Source organism: Anser cygnoides, chromosome 11 (genome assembly GCF_040182565.1).
Source record: "Anser cygnoides isolate HZ-2024a breed goose chromosome 11, Taihu_goose_T2T_genome, whole genome shotgun sequence".
Lineage (NCBI taxonomy): Eukaryota > Metazoa > Chordata > Aves > Anseriformes > Anatidae > Anser > Anser cygnoides.
In genome coordinates this window covers 16514919-16531918 of record NC_089883.1, presented here as the reverse complement: position 1 = coordinate 16531918, position 17000 = coordinate 16514919, and the positions used below count along the sequence as shown (strand labels likewise).

Genomic DNA, 17000 nt, shown 5'->3' with positions numbered 1-17000 from the left:
AAATTAACATGAAGTTTCAAGTAGAAAGACCATTTGAAGAATTTCCCTTTAACACCCCTGAAACTGGTAGCTAGGGCCACAGAGAGGATGTCTGAGCTGTGTTAGTCATGACATACATGGTTGCATTAATACTCAGCAAGAGTCCTCACAACTGAAACAGATGTACCCATGGTAGACTAAGGTTTTATCGCTGCCACTGAGGTGTTTGGTTTCTATGCACGCTGATAAGTAGGCAGCTGGTGGGGCCATATTTGCTTCCTGACTGCTGTGTTTTGTGAGTTATGCAAAACTTCCAAGCTCTCACCTCTGTAGCAGTAACAGCAAGGTGTAGGCAGTTTCTTGTCCCAGAGCCACTCAAGGCCTGGCTGGTGGTGGAGCCCGCTGCCGAGCTCCATTTCAGCAGTCACCTAATCAATAAGGAAAACTACTGCGTTGATGTGATTTGATTTTCTGTTATGAATTCATCTTAAAAACAGCATGACAATCTGTTCCTCAGAACAGTACAACTAACACACCATAACTTACAAAGGTATGGCTGACCTTTCTTTCTTGTTCATTTAGGGATGGGTAATTCACCTTAGAACTTCCAGTGATGAGTTAGTAGGATCATTGCTAACATTCTTTGTTTCTAAATTGCCAGAATAGAGAAAGTTTGCATTTTTAGTGAAAGCTATTTTGCAATACAACATTTTAAGCAGCTGAGTGGTGTTTAAATCCATACCTACCGCAAGATACTAGAAAAGTAACAATTTTTAGATGAAACTTTTAGAACTTAATAGCTTGAGAGTTTTGGAGATGGGCAGCAAGGTGATCTATATTGCCTTCAGCAAATTTGTATGACCCCCCAAATCTGCTCTGCTGGGACACTTTCAAGCACAAACTGTCACAAGACTGTCTATTAATTCCCATTTTCCATAACAAACACACTAGAGAACTGCAGAGTTCTTCTCCTTTCCAAAATTATTTGACTATAGATTCCCAGTGTGGTTGGTAAAGTGAGATGAACTGCAAAATGTTCAGAAATCTATCCCTTTTGTTCAGGTCAAGGAAGACCGAAGATATCATCATGACAGTACAACAAAAAGAACACCAGTTAGTTCATTTCAAATCTTTGCCTTGCATTCTGCTTATAAAACATTAGTCGTTTTTTATTCATCATCTCTTTCTTTCACTGTCCTGCTTACAAGCAATGTTTAGTCTACAATACAGTTGGTACTAAAGAAACCTGAACTTTGATGTAGCGTTTAGCAAGTACATATCAAAAGATATGTATGTCTGTACTCTTTCCTCAAGCACATTTCAGATGGCTAAAAATTTACTTTCATTATTCATTTTGAAGCCATGAAAAAAATCTCTCTCTTCTGCCAAAAAATTTAAGAAAGAAAGAGAATGTCTTTATTTAGTTAACAAATTCCAGGTATGTAAGATGCTACTGCATTAAAAGCTCAGATTTAAACTACTTAAGATTAATTCAAGTTCAAGTTTCAGAAGACTGAAGAATTGCAGCTAGCACTATACCACTTGGAAAAAAAAAAAAAAAGCAGTTCTCATCTCACTTAAATGCAGAGCCATAAAATGAGCCATTTTAGCATCCTGCTTTGCAAAAGACCTTTGACACAAGCAAATGGCCAGTGAAACAATGGTAAAAAAGAATACATTTCTTTTCTCAGTTGCATACAATCTGTTCATTTTATCTTACAGTTTTGCTTAAAATAGAAAAGTGAGAAGCACCTACCTTGTCAGACATCGTGAAAGCACCATATCCTTGGGACGTTAGTTAACATAGCAACATAACGTTTAGTTTAAAATCAAAGTGTTCTCCATAGCCCTTAGCATGCAGAGGTTCTTTTAGCTCTGCTAGAGGATGTGCAAACGTCTACTCAGGGTATTAGAAAAGGCTAATTCCTAATTCCCTCTACTAAGCCTGCTTGCTGCTATGGACTACTAGTGGCTTTATTCTTATTAGAGACTTACTGGTTGCCCAAGGTGACAGTGCTGTGTCACAGGTAATCATGAAAGTGATATGGCAAAGGGGTTCTAAAACTCTAGCTTTGAGTAAAAATATTAAATGATTACGCACGTATGTAGCTTTTTAAGACTAAATTAACAAACAGATAGTAGTGCTTTACTTTTCTAATACCAGCTAACATGCAATAACATCATATTGCCTTTCCATTTATGTGTCACAACCTGTCATTCGAAGAATCAACAGCAGCAGATTGGAGCAGGCTGATACTATGCCCCATATGGTAGCAATTATAAAAAGAGAAGAAGGTCAAGCCATGTCAGAAAAGGGAGAGTGCTTACACTTGTTTTTAGATTTTGGGTGTAAGCCAATAAATCTTTTCTAACCATTTAACTTAGAACCCGGCTACTTACCAAACAATAGAACAAATCCTTAGAGGGGTTAACACCTGTAACTTCCATTTGCAGCCGGAACAAGAACAATGGTACTGGTTGGAGACATTTTGTTTGATGTTCCTTGCTAGTTTAAAAAGAAACAAATAACTAGCAACATAGCTGTAATCACAATAAACTCTGATGAAACAGCTGCAAATGACATTATTCAGTAACACATTTTCCAAGGCACAGGTGAACACAGACATTGAGTTTAATGGATTTCTCTGTCACAAGTTGTTGGCGTTTCTGCAAGGGTAGTTAGGTATTTTACACAAATTTTGACAAACATCTACATGAGGCATTTTTTGTTTAGGGGTACCTGTACCATACTGAAGCATGTTATTTAAACAAACTATACTGAGGCATCTGGCATCAGATAAGGTTGACTAATACGTGCTCACTTGAACTGCCCCATTTCATCACAGGAGTTGCAGCTGGCTGCCTATCTGCGTATTCTCCTTGGTGGCCTGTGCTAAGCATCTCACATAATATAGTTTCTCATCTGTCTGAATTTATAGGATGCCTTCTAGAAGTCACAAAACCACAGTGTGACTTGAGTTCTCCATGAAGCCAGCTCTGGAGAGCAGGCACATATAAAGCTTTTCAGTCCATGACAGACTTCACTACTTCAACTTTGAGATCCTAAAAAAATGATTTCTTGAACTGCCTGTTTACAGGGCTTTACACCTTTACACTCCTGCTTAAGTTCAAATTCTAATAGCTTGTTAGGGTATTAAGCTAATAGAGGATGATAATGCTGCCAGGTAGTCCAGGACTTAACAGTTCTCTGGTCTTTTGCCCTCATCCCTTTACAGTAGACTGATCAGTTTCTAATTCCATTTTCTGGTATACAGTGCAGGTAGATTGTCTTTTGCATTTAATAAGACCTTGGTCCCTCTCTGATACTTTTGGCTAATATCTGATTAGAAAATGAAATAATAATTAATATATTGCAAATGGACATAATTGCATCACAGGCTGCAGACAAAGAATTCCACATAGGAAACACTTCTTAATTTCAGTAAGTCTGGTGTTCCAACATCTTCCAGAAAATTAGATTATGAGATACCCTACAGCAAAACCTGTAACTCACAATTAACCACCTTCAGTTAGTCCACAGCATTCAACTATTTACTTTCCAAAGTCATAACTACTAGATTGTGCAGCAATTCTGTGTACTGATGTTAACCTTGAGATATTCCCCAATATTTGAATTCCTTCTGGTTCCATTAGAGAATACACTCATGTTGCAGAAAAACCTGGAATCATAGTGACATTTTTTAAAAGTTTTCTTCCAATTATTCCAAGCAAGAATCTTGGCAAAAGATTCTAATTCTAAACCATGGCAAAAGAAATAAAGGGAAAAAAATCTGTTCTCATCTTAATCGCTCTTCCCATGGCTTTTCAATTCCTCCTTCCGGTGTTTCAGAACACTGAAGAGCTCTCAGATATGGAGACCTCTGTGTCATAACAGCAGTAAAGGCCCTTTTCTGTGGAATGTACCACCATTACTATGAACTATGAACTACAGTTACCTTTTTTGCTTCTTTCTCCCCCTAACAATGTCTCTCAAGGATTTGGTTAAAAACAAGGACTTTATTAAACATACCGAGCACCTGAGCCAAAACATCGTATTCCTAACTGTAGATATGTGATTACTTAAACAAAGAAATCTGTGCTGGACAGAGTGCCAGATAAGAAGCGGCCTCATAAGCCTTTTCTTTTGCCTTTTTGTGAGACAAAGATTAAATTAATGGACAGATGAATTTTCACAAAGGTGGCAACACAGTTGTAGGAAAAGTCCTTGAAGCCCATCAGGTGTGACACTGTCAGTAGCCATTGAGTTGTTGTCTGAAACGTACAGAACAACATACTTACTCTAAGTCTGAAATTACTCTCTGGTCTGCTACTTACGAAGCAATCCTTTCGTTTCCATATCTGGGAAACCACTTATGAGTTTTATGCATAACTCATCAACTTCGTATTTATCAGACTCAGATAAACTATCTTCAGTCGCTTTTCTTCTGCAGTAGCATATGCCGAAGTAAAAGCCAACATAATACAGATTTGTATACTGTTCTTCTAAACTTATGTGGTTTTGGTTGTTCTCTGTGCCCTAAAGTAACTACAAAAGTCATAATGAATGCAACCAGAAAAAAAAACTTTAATTAGTCTTTACATTTACACATTCTGGAGATGGCTATCCCCATCTGGTTCCTCACTGTCTCCATGACACGCACGGAGTGCTTCAGTTTTCGGCACATTTCTTCCCTGTGTGTCCAGCCAAGCTTCACTACATTGTTCACTTCATCAGGGTCCAGCAGATGGAGCTAGCAATACACTTGTTTGGCACGGACATGGGAAAGAAACAGCATTTTAATGAGTTATTAGACTAGACCACACTTTTTACTTAACAGTTCTGAGAAACTAGCTGGTAATAGCTTATCTTGTGCAAATCAAATATCCCTCCACCATTTGTTCTTCCCAGAGCAGGATAAAAAGCAGTCTCTTCTCAACTCTCCCACTTTAGATCATTGATTCTATCTCATTATTTAGCCTATTCCTTTTTCACAGAAGCATGGAAGACAGTGGCAGACAAGGAAAACGCAAGGTGGCTCAGTACTTCAGGCATTTTTTTATTTTCCTGACTAAAGTCACAGTTTACCAGGGTCACAAATTCCCTGCTTAAGCAGTTACCAGTCCCAGATGTCAAACTGCAAAAACATGGATCTATCTTCAACTGAAAGGAAAAAGAAATTATGCATTTCATTTAGACCAATCTGACAGCAACTTAAAAAGAAACAGACCTTCAAAGTCAAAGCACATCTTGTTGGCAACCCAGAAGAAGACTCAAAGACGAGATTAAAATTATAAGAGGAGAAGAGGATTAACAAACTGAACTTGCAGGGAATCCTGATCTGCCCACTGCAGAATGAGACAAAGCTTCCATCGCTAAAGAAGTAGCATGTTTTCTGCACGTTCTTGTTCCCTGGCTGTATCCACTGCTACATTAATCACTTTCTTAGAATGCTGGCTAACAGTACACTGTGTTCCAAAGCAATGGTAATATCATCTACACTGGTCTTCCACAGAGCCTTTATTAAAGATCATACAGTTTTAAAAAAAATATAAAATCCTGCTCATCATTGACCTTTAAAGTGAGTCTCTACAGATTGAGTTACAAGCATTCAAAAATATTACTTCCCTCTACCTAACTCAAGTAGGGTTGAGACTGTGTAATAGGTTCATATAGATAATGCAATCCAAACAGATGTATTTCCATCTCCCTATACAGAGCTGACTATAGCCCTGCTCTTCACACTGTTGAATCTTACTCCCCCTTTTGACCTATTCAGCCACACCTCTAGACAGCATCTACCAAAGTGCAACTATACTAACAAAGGCTGGAAGACCCAGAGCAAGAATATGCACTGACTGCATGGTCAACTGACTATACATGACTTGCCTCCGTAATTCTTATGACTACATACAGATAGTGACTGATCCTGACACATAAGTTTATTTTTCACTGAAGCACATAGTGAAAGAAACTTCTGGAGATTTTTTTAAGAATAATTTTCACATATAATGTTTTAGAAATTGTGTTTTTAATACAATCAAAATTTTATCAGTTGGTGGAAGAAGCACTGGACTAACTGAAGCAAGAATAATGTAGTTCTGATCAGCAGAGACATAGCTTTTGGATACTCATCTGCTTGAGCTGTATGCTGTTAGGCTCTCAGCAACGTAAGAGGAATTGATGTAGCAAAATCTAGACTATAATAAATGAAGAAAGCAGGTAAATGCTATGGAGAACAAGCCACTGTTCCAACAAAACTTCATTTTACAGGATCAAAACAAATATTCTGGCTAGGAACCCACTGTCCCCCTAAGGGGGGCCCTGAGACAAAGAAAACTGCTGAAGCCAGAAAAATACCATTAGCAGTATCTTGTTAGAAAATTAAACTTACAGCTGGTAGTAAGAAACTCTTAAAATTATTAATATTATTACATTATATTCTGGAAAATACATAAGGATATTTATAGCTACTCTAAGTGGTGACTGCTTCACTGCTAATGTAAGAAGTATCCAAAATGGGCATTACATAATGTTGAAATAGAACTAAGTTAAGGATTTAAAGATTTTGACTGAGGCTCTGTTTTTAACGAACTCAATAAAAAAAAAAAAGCTCATTTTTTGGTTTCAGTTAGTGTTCAAATATTCAGGCAATGTCCAGGCACTGCTGGGGATGCTGGACAAAAAGGTAATTCAATAGATTAAATATCCCCAGGTCCTCAGACTTCTCCCAGAGTATCTGTCAATTCCCAGTAAGGCATTCAGAATGTTCCAGTCCCCAACCTATACCACCAAACTCCCCCCAGCTATTCCTCCTTACCAGAAGGGAAAGCAGGTACCTCATTTCATTTGGACGCAGACTGAGAAGGAAACAGGCGATTCCTAAGCCAAGTACACCTCTAGAGCAAACCTTAGTGGCATAACCACAAGACCTTCTTTCTGAAACCCAGGTCTACCTTTTACTCAGCTAGCCCACATACCAGCTGTATTTCTCCGTGTTTTTATTCTTAAGCTTGTACAGGGAAGACAAATTTTTAAGTCACCGCATTCCTCACATGCAGGAACAGTTTGGCTCCTATCTGCTGTAAATAGACCCTTCTGCTGTCTGCGCTGGTTCTCGGTGTTCCAAGCAGAAGGCAGTCAGAGCACGTAGCGCTCCTAACACCTCCACTGTGGCCCATGTTACAGCCCAGTCTGGCAGATACGCTGGCACACAGCCATCATGTTTTTTAAGAGGGTCTAAGGAACAATCAGACAGAGGAAAATACAAGCAGTCCTTCTGGAAAGGGTCTTCCTAAGGGACAGATTCCACCTGCCTATCCTTTTGTGTTGTCAACATGGCACAGAGGGACTGTGGGTCAAAGGAAAGCTCATCTCAGGGACTTTCAAATACGCTGACATTTTTTCTGAAAATGGGGTGAGGTGAGGGTTCTGATATGTCTTTAAGGCTTTTGGGGGACCTCAGAAACGAATGTGGCATTTTTCAAAAAGCTTAGAAAGTCATTTGACACTGAATTTGAATATTGACAGTGTGGCCCCTACTGCAGCGAGGCAGCTATACCATCTAAAATGGGTGACACAAGGAACAGGGAAACAGCACAGGCTTTGTTTGCTCTGTTTCCTCCTGGGAGGATCCTTCGCAACCACCCTGTATGGCACTGTTGCAGGGCAACTTTACCTTCCATCCCGAGCAGAGTTCAGCGACGTAGGTAAGTCACATAGGATGTACGAGGCAGTGCTTATCCTCGTTCCCTCTAGTCGACACTTCATGACTGAGCTCAATAGTAAGAGAATAAAGCAGAGAGAAAAAAATAGCTCTGACTCCCACACATTAATTAGCCTTCAGATCTCCACAGAGCATCTATTTTGACATTTCTGGATGGTTTAATCTATGTTAGGAACTAATTAAAGTTATGAGCAAGGATTCTCACCCATACCTTAGGCCATTTACTCATGGTAGAGGGACCTGAGAAGCCTGAAGTCAGCGTGAAAGCAATATGCTGGCAGTTTCTCAGGACCTTAGTGACAGTTCATGTCTAAGAGGTGTGCCAGGAACAGGACTACAGGGCACAATGCTGCTGACCTATGTCAGACATGAGATACTGTATACATGCTATAAAACTTCCTAGATGCTGAAGCTGTTTAGAATCATTAAAATAAGAAAGTCGCAGAATCATAGAATATCCCGAGTTGGAAGGGACCCGTAAGGATCATCAAGTCCAACTCCTGGCACCGCACAGGTCTGCCCAAAAGTTCAGACCATGTGACTAAGTGCACAGTCCAATCTCTTCTTAAATTCAGACAGGCTTGGTGCAGCGACTACTTCACTGGGGAGCCTGTTCCAGTGTGCAACCACCCTCTCAGTGAAGAACCTCTTCCTGATGTCCAGCCTAAACTTCCCCTGCCTCAGCTTAACACCGTTCCCGCGGGTCCTGTCACTGGTGATAACGGAGAATAGGCCACCTGCCTCTTCACTCCCCCTCGCGAGGAAGTTGTAGACCGCGATGAGGTCCCCCCTCAGCCTCCTCTTCTCCAGGCTGAACAGGCCAAGTGACCTCATATGTCTTCCCCTCTAGGCCCTTCACCATCTTCATCGCCCTCCTCTGGACACTCTCCAACAGTTTAATGTCCTTTTTGTACTGTGGTGCCCAGAACTGCACACAGTACTCGGGGCGAGGCCGCACCAGCGCAGAGTAGAGCGGGACAATCACTTCCCTCGACCGACTAGCGATGCCGTGTTTGATGCACCCCAGCATACGGTTGGCCTTCCTGGCTGCCAGGGCACACTGATGGCCCATATTCAACTTGCTGTCAACCACAACCCCCAGGTCCCTCTCTGTGGGGCTGCTCCCCAGCGTCTCGTCGCCCAGTCTGTACGTATAGCCAGGGTTGCCCCGTCCTAGGTGCAGGACCTGGCACTTGCCTTTGTTAAACTTCATGTGGTTGGTGATCGCCCATCTCTCCAATCTGTCCAGATCTCTCTGCAAGGCCTTTCCACCCTCATCCAAGTCCACAACTCCTCCAAGTTTGGTGTTGCTGGCAAATTTGCTCAAAACACCTTCTAGTCCTACATACAAATCATTTATAAAAACACTGAAGAGGACTAGCCCTAAAATGGAGCCTTGAGGGACCCCACTAGTGACCATCCGCCAGCCAGATGTGGCCCCATTTACCACAACCCTTTGAGCCCTGCCCATCAGCCAATTGCTCACCCATCGGATGATGTTTTTGTTCAGCTGTACGCTGGGCATTTTGTCCAATAGGATCCTACGGGAAACCATGTCAAAAGCTTTGCTGAAGTCCAAAAAGATCACATCAGCTGGTTTCCCTTGATCGACTAGATGGGTGATCTTCTCATAAAAAGAAATCAAATTTGTTAGGCAGGACCTACCCCTCATGAACCCATGTTGGCTGGGACCAATGACCGCAAGTCAGCCAAGTCGTCTTCCCCCTTGCTAGGTTGTGAGTCTTGTGCTCTGCTTCTTACGGCTACATCACTGAATGACCAAAACTGACATTCTAAAAAGCATGACTATCAATTAAAAGGCAGGTTGATTCTTATAATAGAGAAAGAAAGAAAATACTGGCAGTTGGATTCCCAAGCTGACACCTTTGTTCAACAGTGCTAAACTGTAGCTATTGTAATAAAAAGTTCTACCGTGACTGTTATTGGAATTACTAATATTAGAATGAGAGAGATAAAAGCAGCCTCATTTGAAGCAGCTATTCTGTTCTATGATTTTAGATACACAACCATCAGCTGTAGCTTAAATGGGACGTTACCAATGCTGGCATGCCCACACACATAAAGGAAACAGACTTCTGCACCTCTTTGCATAGAGCTTGTAACCCAGAAATGAACGTATTACTGTGTGCGAAGTCTGGTTCTCCTGATCTCAGGTCCAGAAGCAACATTTTCTTCATTCAAATTCCTTAAAAGTGGCCTACTTTCCATATTTATATTAAGAACTAAAAATCTGAAAAGAACACTGAAACACAGTACAGCAGGTGTTGTGCAGATCAAGATTGGTGTTCCTACTGGAATAGGTGGGGTTTGTATTTTAATTGTGCTGTTCAGAAGTTAACATGACTCACTGCCTCTCCTCTTTCCTGCCTAACGGCCTTGTACTGTACAAACAGGGGTGTGTTTGAAGGGACCATGGGTGTAGTAGAGGGAAACTTAAGAGTCCCTGCAGAGATATCAGTGTACCTGGTGATGTTTCCAATCCTGATTTAGAATAACACCTAAGAAGTTACATCACTAATAATGTCTGTAAGAGGGAAAAATAGATAATACTAATGAATCCCAGGGAATCCAAACTAGGAACTAAACAAAAAGCACCTAATCTCTTCTGACTGTTGGCACTCCAACAGTTATTTGATAGCCAAGGCAGAATAATGATAATAAGCCAAAATAATTTTTTGAAAGGAATCTCTTAGGAGGGGGAGGCTGGAAGGGAATGCAAGTTGTCTTTGTGGAATGTTGTCAGATGAGAATTAAAATTCCAGTCTTTACTGAGGCCTCTCCTGGAATGCACAAAACACTGGGTACATTCCCCTCGTGCACACACAAACTTTGTGCTTTATTTTTCCATGCCATGCTGCTTATAGGCTCATAGCTGCATTCCTGCTTGGCTTCTCAGCCATCTTGGTACATAAACACAGTGACACCCAAATCTCCACTCTTCAGCCCTGGTGCCTCAGCTGAAACAGAAGCTATTTCACTCAGGAGCAAGAGACATCTGAAGGTCCATGCTGGGACTAGGAGGGAACTGCTGTACAGGATCATCCTGAGGTTTAGTTCATACCCAGACTTCACCAAAAGCTTCTCAAAAATCATACCAAAGACGCCTTAACAAATCTTTAGCGGTCAGCAGTGGGACAAGCATGAGACCTGGCAAAGCTCTCATTTCTCTTTCAAATGCTTAGAATTTGGCTTATGCTCTGAAACGCAACTGTTAATATTCATCATCTATCATACCGTTGATTGCAGTCGTTACCTAAAGCACTTACATTTCATAAACAATGCAATACCCTTTCAAAGGACTGAAGAGAAGGAGCAGAACGGAGAGGCGAGTTTTCTTCCATGGTATCTTCTCAGAAAATGTAATCTGAATACCAAACACGAGGAAGGCCTGCAAAGGGGACAAACATCTCTTCACCAGAATGACATGTGTATTTCCTAATAACAAATAAACAAGCTATGCAGGCCACTTATTGAGGGTAACTATACAATAAAACACAAAACAACATTGTGTGATAATGAAGTTGGATGCCAATTACTGAATCTTTACAGCCCATTCCCACCAATGCCAATGTCAAACACCACAGTCAATGTCGAACTTCCAAGACGAGTATAAATTGAGACTTGGAGCTGGATTTATTAAAGTATTTTTTCAACAGATGCCTTAAAATGCAGACTATACTTCAGAAAATGTCACTGTGTACCTAATTCCCATTTGCTTTGCTGCAGGTGAGATTTGCAACTGAAAATCTCACTAAACATTATCTGAATTTCTAGGAGCTTAAACAGCATTGAAAAGATCCACTTGTGTGACATTCATCCTCTGCAGGGATGAGAAGAGGATTTCACCAACTCCATTGGGAGCCATGAGATATGGAGGCCTTTTGATGTGGTGAGTACAGAATCTCATCCTGATCACAGTCTTAAAGGCTGCACATGCCATTTTACAAATTACTGTTAAAACTCGGAGGCTAGAATGCAACTCCCACATGCAAGATAGATATAGCAGATTACAATACGGCGCCAGATGTATGTAACAAAGAGCTACTCCTCGCAGGCTCCGTCAAAAATTATGTTACTGAAAGCCCCACAATGCCACAGGACAACCCCCTCCTACAAATAATTTTCCAAAGACTACAAATAGCGTCCAGTTAGCAAGGGCTGGCCACACAGAGTTCTGCCCATTTGCCTTGTCACTAACTGGTGCGAGTCATTAGTCACTAACTGAAGTTTCTGTTGGACTCACTGAGAGCAATTAGGCCAACAGTCAGGTTTAATTTTTAACTTAATGCAAAATGCTGCTTTTCTATGAGCAGTTGAAGGACTCTCTGTGTTCTACAAGAAAATCCCTGTTTTCCACATCAGAAGAGCTTCCTAGTTCTTGCAGCACTGAGCAAGTTTGAGAGCACTGGGCTCCACGTGACTGCCATCAAAAAACTTCTAAACCAATCGATCAACCAATTCCATGAGCACAGGCACTAATGAAGGCTGTTTTCTATGGATTTATATATTACGGCCTCACTGTTGCATAACACTACACAAACTCACAATACAGTCTCCCACTCAGGCAGCTACTGGGTCTGTCCCATCCTCTTACCCTATTTAGCCTATTTTCAGACACTGCCTCACTGCTAATGTTAGCCAAAATTAGCTAGGGGAATCCGCTGTAGACAAACAACAGTAAGGTTGCATTAGGTCTCACTGATTTAGTAATCTAGGTTAAAAATAATCTATCCTCTACATAACTGTTGTTAAATTACTATACTGTTGGGAAAGATCAGGAAGAAAAAACTCTTAAAATTCGGACTACTTCTGTTCTTCCTCTCTGAATACAGAGATCAGTGTGAATTCTTTTCTGCAGGCTAAACGCCAGTCAGCCTAGAAAAGTACAGGATTCCCTGCATCTATGACTTCCTAGTGCCAACAGAACACTGCCTGAGTCACTTCCAAAGAATGGTTCCCAAGCCTACATTTCCAAACACAAATAAGCCTACCCTATTACACGGAAAGTTAATATTTAATAGTTCTGACCTCAGTTATTGTGGCAGCCTGCTAGTTTCCGCCACATAGCATGGAGAAAAGCAACTTGTTTCATTGAAAAAGAGAAAGTGAAGCGATGTGACCTTTGTGTCCATAAAATTCACCCAAGTTCTGTTTGACCATGTTTCCACTCAGACCTTTAAAAAAAAAAAAAGTCAGGAATGGGGTAAGTATTAAAAATGATCACCTGTCTAACACATGCTAACTTTCAACCTCACTACTGCTACTTAGCCGTTTGAGACTTTGGTAAAATCATTTTACTTCTCCATCATAATTTGCCTTTTAAATTAGTCAATAGTATATACCATAATTTCCTGTAAGGTATTTTTCAAAGATTATTTGTTTTCTACAGAGTTTTGAACATGCAAGTGGACAGAGTGAACTAAATTATCACATCTTCAAGAACTGAAAACATTTGACAGGCAATCTGAAGTGTATGTAGGCAGATATTTTGCAGCGTACATACTCACTTTCATCAGTTACTTTTCTTAATGGTTTCAAAAAACCTTTTCTTAAATGTGATATTTAACAAGCTATCTATTAAATTCCTGTGAGCCTTAAACTATAAAACTCATACCTGGGAAATCCTTTTTGTTACAATTTGCAAGGCTGATTCTCTACTTTCTCATTACCTGATTAGCTGTTCATTACTTACTGAAAACAGAAGCTTTTTTAGCTGCTTTGGATCAGACCCTTGAAAGAATATAACACCTCAGTTTAAGAAAAAATAGTCCTGATTTACAATAACAAAAGTGAAAGAATAGAGATTACAATTTGACCTAAATTAAGAACAGAAATTTCACCAAGCTTTACCAACAGTCACATCTATACCTATTATCAGCATGTCTTATAGCTGTATTATTCAATACACTGATGAATGCCAGGCACGTCTATTATTTTTTTAAGCCAGCATAATTGATAACATTCTATTACTCTGTTTCTCACCAGTATTTAAATGCATGTAACATCCAGTTCATTTAATTACAGCAGCAAAGAGAAAATTAAACAGCCCACAAGATGAAATAGCACACTTCTCATCAAGGTAAGATTATATGGTTGCAAACCACTTGTTCACAGGGTGTCCCAACCCAATTCCCATCTCAGCTGTAGTAAAAACAAAAACAACCCACAGTTTGAAGCCAAGCTTTCCAAACTTGTGTAATTAGTTTTATAAAAGAAAAAGTGTATGAGAAAATTTTACTATCTACCATTATTTGTTTCGCCTATACAAAACAGGCTAAATGCTGCCATAGAGTGTTAAAACGTATCCCCTTCTTCAGTGGTAATAAACATGTTTGAAAAAGCAGTCTAAGGCAGATCTTAAATTATCCCCAGGCTGGGATTAAAAGCGAAAGGACATGTAGCCCCTTTTACCCTCAGAAGTTGTTTTCTCTCAACTATTATTTTCTCTTTGTGTTGATTTTTCCATTAGATATTTTTTGGCATGACTGAAGAATTTTTGCAGGCCCTCAAGTGCAACATAAAATGAAGAGTATATATATGGAGTGAAAAATGTATTTAACATCTGATCAACACCAATGAATTTGTGTGAACTCCCATCAAATTCAGTGGGACCACATGGTTAAGCAAGGACCAGCAGAACACAAAGTTTTGAGTGATGATGTGTTTAGATTGTCTGCTATGTGATGTGTGAAACTTGTCTAGGTGACGTTTAAATATTCTTCACAGTATGCAAAATAATAATAAATCAAATAGTCCAAAATCAAAGAATACAAAATGAGCTCAAGAACAAAAAGTGAAAGCTTCCATGTTTGAAAGCAGATTCTGAAAAAAATATATCTCCTTTGAGTAGTCACAATCTGTTTTACTGTTTGCACTGTTAGTTCACCGAGCACTTCAATTCAGCGTTTTGTTGGGATGGCAGGAGGCTTCCTTCTAATTCACATCATGTAGCAAAGCAAGTCTGTATCTGGGTGATGATCCACACAGAGCTGCCACCACTAACAGACTAGTCTTCACAAGAGGCTTTGTCACCATAAAGAGGCCAAACTTCCTGTCTATCAGCCAAAAGCAGGAAGTACCCCAGATCTCTCTCTCAGTGCGGCACCAACAGACAGCTGGGATAAGCCCTAAAAAAGAACGTGCTGTAAATGCTTAGCAAAAGGCAAGGGAAAATGTGTCTTTTTTAGTAGCCTCCCACAGTATGATTTCTAGGGAGCCTAAGTAAAAGACACTGTCATTTTGCTAAACCCAAAGGCAGAATGTGGGTATGCAAAGAGCTGGCAGAACTAACAGTCCTGCAGCAAAGGTGTTCTTATTGCCACCTAAGGCTGAACTACGCAGCTAAGATCTTTCCACACTCAGAACTACAAGTTTGTATTTCAGTTCTACAACAGACAGACCACAAACTCCAGACCCAAATTCTCCATGCCTCGGAACAAACTTCATCAGGAAATTCCTCTCCGGAAGCCTCCTGAGATGACAAGTCTCAGTCCAGTGACCGATACTGCCCAGCAAAATGAAGGTCTGTGGATATGTAGCACTAGATTTTATTTGGTTCTGCTGTGTTCAATTTGTTAACTCAAAGAAAAGATGACGCTCCAGAACACGTATATACAAACAAGGCTGCCCTTTCATGACTTCCTCATTTTGTCTTTTTTTTTTTTTAAGGACGTATTAGGCGCTCAACTCTCTTACCATTTCCAAGCAACATTGATCTTTACATTGAGTCTCAGAACTGTGTTTTTTGTTGTTGTTGGTTTTGGTATGGCTCTAGAGACCTTTGTTTATCAGAACAAATCCTGTCATGAGATACCATTTGTCTATGACTTTTTAACATGTTGTGACAGAAGTCCATGTTGTAATGCGATGGGAATTTACTAGCAGTCACTTTTGAGGAATAACATGGTGCCACAGTCTCAGGAGGTTCATAACGTATTCGTAGAGCAATTCACCCCTCCACAGAGCAAAGGGCAAAAGCATTACAAATGCACACTTGAGACTCCTAACACTGTGGTTTAAAGTGCTGAGGGCGTTCCTGCACATAAGAGATTACTTTTGCTCCCTTCACCTCAGACACCCCCAAGGTAAACTCTCTCTGCCACTGGCTGATCTGAAGGAGCTGGAATATAATGGCAAAGGGCATAGGGGTGTACACAGCATTTGTTCTGTAAAGCAAGAAAATCCCCTAATACCCAGGAAAGCTCTAAAATGAATGTCTCAAATTCAATGATTCATGCTCATTTGGCTTTGCTGGCATAGGCAACAAACCAACTGGCCTTGTTTTCAACGCACGTCACTACTCGGGCAGTTGCTGATCAGAGAGATACCACTAGTGCCAAGAGCAGTTGGGTGGCAGAGTGCACGCAATCGTGCTCCAGTACTCATGCTGGAGTAGGGAAGCCATCCGATGCAGTGGAAACAACCTGCTGCTTTTCAGATGAAAACTGTAGTAGAGAAAATTGAAAGCATCAGAAGTGGACACCCTCTCCCCCCCAAACCCTTTATGAATGACAGATACAATGTGCAAGTAACTTGGGGGAATCAGGGCTGTTGTCACACTCCAACAGACTTGAATTAAAATAAGAACAGCATTTTTTAATGACATAACTTTAATAACAGGAGTACTCCTCATTGTACAGAAACAAAAAGGATACAGACATCGAAGTTCCAGGGTATAAGCTAACAACTGAAGCAGACACTGCAATGCTTCTGATCTTATGGAAGTAAAGGAAAAGGGGAGATACACATTCCCTTCCTCTCTAATGTCTTTTTCTGGCTAGGTTCACATACGATACTCAAGTAGGTGGTTCTAATCTGGTATGGCAATCCCTATTGCTCACGCAGCACAGCCTCTCTTTTCTCTGTGATTACAGGGACACACAAACACATTATACTGTTATACTGCCTTTCCACTAAGACAAAGGCTCTTCACTGCTTTTACAAAGTACAGTCTGTGTGTAGTAAATGATACCCCTCTGTGGTGGAAGGAAAGCGCTCCATTCCTTTCTCCTCAGATCAGAGCGTGGGTGGACTGCTGCGAGAACACACGTTGGCGTTTTCCTTGTATGTCTCCCATTTACCAGAAGGAAGGGAAAGCCTTGCCTCTGCAATCGGAGCAGGTGGCGATTCACTGCCTCTCCTCCAACCCGTGGGAGGAGAGCCGCAGGGGGAGGGAGCGTTCTCCCCACGGGAGACAAGGGCCAGGGCCAGGACCGAGACCTGCCCCGCGTGCTGCGCAGCACGGCACAGATTTTTGTAATCTCCTTCACCAGCCGG

General features: G+C 40.8%; 1 protein-coding gene across 3 annotated transcripts in view; it reads right to left on the bottom strand.

Annotated features, from left to right (window-relative positions):
- TRPM1 (transient receptor potential cation channel subfamily M member 1) overlaps window positions 1-17000 on the bottom strand; it is a 138089-nt gene that overhangs the window by 90976 nt on the left and 30113 nt on the right. The window contains exons 2-3 of one of the 3 annotated variants that reach the window (XM_048060046.2): window positions 10991-11112; window positions 2380-2485 (exon numbers count right to left, since the gene is read on the bottom strand). The exons of 1 other annotated variant lie outside the window; for it this stretch is intronic. The gene's annotated coding sequence lies outside the window, so the exon portion shown is untranslated. The remainder of the gene's footprint in view (window positions 1-2379; window positions 2486-10990; window positions 11113-17000) is intronic. One more of the 3 variants, XM_048060053.2, reaches the window with a different exon arrangement.